Source organism: Dipodomys merriami, unplaced genomic scaffold (assembly GCF_024711535.1).
Source record: "Dipodomys merriami isolate MVZ:Mamm:240054 unplaced genomic scaffold, mDipMer1.0.p SCAF_16, whole genome shotgun sequence".
NCBI classification, from domain to species: Eukaryota; Metazoa; Chordata; class Mammalia; order Rodentia; family Heteromyidae; genus Dipodomys; species Dipodomys merriami.
Genome location: NW_027202937.1, coordinates 12948371 through 12949735, shown reverse-complemented (window position 1 = coordinate 12949735; position 1365 = coordinate 12948371). Strand labels below are relative to the sequence as shown.

The 1365-nt window shown below is 38.8% G+C and overlaps 1 pseudogene; it reads left to right on the top strand.

Moving 5' to 3' along the window:
• Window positions 1–452: 452 nt before the first annotated feature.
• LOC138827965 (olfactory receptor 14J1-like) lies at window positions 453–1365 on the top strand (annotated as a pseudogene).

The window sequence follows — 1365 nt, the reverse complement described above, 5'->3', positions numbered from 1 at the left end:
TAATACAAAACAAATAAGCTAATAACACAAACATAACCCACCGAATGTTTAGAAATCTGTCACCAAGCACTCATAGAAGTATCTGTGTTGATCACTTTTGACCAAACCAATGGATTTCTTCTGTAAAGGGAGTACTGTTTCTCAAGTAGCACACACACACATTTTTCCCTTGAATGCAATTTACACCCATTTACACATCTACACACATTTACACTCAAAAGTTACTCCTTGTTTACGACTGTAAATTGAATACTCCACATAGACTAGAAATATATATTTTTCACCTTTGTATTATCAACATCAAATAAATAACAATCTAGTACATAACAAGTACTTACAACATTAATCACTGGAATAAAGAATAATGAATATATAATTTATTTTATTATAATTCTACCACATTTCTCTCTCTTTTGTTATTCCAGCTGCTGCCACAATTTTTTATTTTCAAAATGACAAAGACAAATGGAACCACAGTGCCTGGATTCCTCCTCGTGGGGTTTTCTGACCTTCGTGAACTGCAGCTCTTACATGCTTTCTTGTTCTTAGTGATGTACCTAATGGCATTAGTAGGTAACTTCATCATTGTCACCATCACCACACGGGACCCTCATCTCCAATCTCCAATGTATTTCTTTCTGAAGCAACTTTCCCTTCTGGACTTCTCTTTTATTTCTGTCACAGTCCCACAGTCCATTAGCAATTCCCTCACAGGCAATAACTATATTTCCTATGCTCAATGTGGACTGCAGGTTTTTTTCTTCACGTCTTTGGCCTGAGATGAAATGGCCATTCTCACAGTGATGTCTTATGACCGCTATGTAGCCATTTGCTTCCCACTGCACTATGAGCTCATCATGGATCCTAGAAACTGTACAAGAGCTGTGATAGCTGTATGGGTCAAGTACCACACTTTCTATCACATTCTGTAGAGACAAAGTAATTCACCAGTTCTTCTGTGATATCCCCCAACTGATCAAGCTCTCCTGCTCCAATGATTACCTTGCAGTCATTGGAGTGGTTGTGTTCATGTCTATGGTATCCTTAGTCTGTTTCATCTTCATTGCCCTCTCCTACTTCCACATATTCTCCACAGTTCTAAGAATACCCTCTGCTGAAGGCCGGTCTAAGGTCTTCTCCACCTGCCTGCCCCACCTTTGTGTTGTGTCATTTTTCCTCTCCACAGGCATCTGTGCATATCTCAAACCAACCTCAGACTCCTCAACTGACTTAGATATTTTACTTTCTATCGTTTACACATTAATTTCCCCAACACTCAACCCTGTTATCTACAGTCTGAGGAATGATGCCATGAAGAGAGCCATACAGAAGTTAGTGTTGGATAGAAAATTCACTGAGAAATAA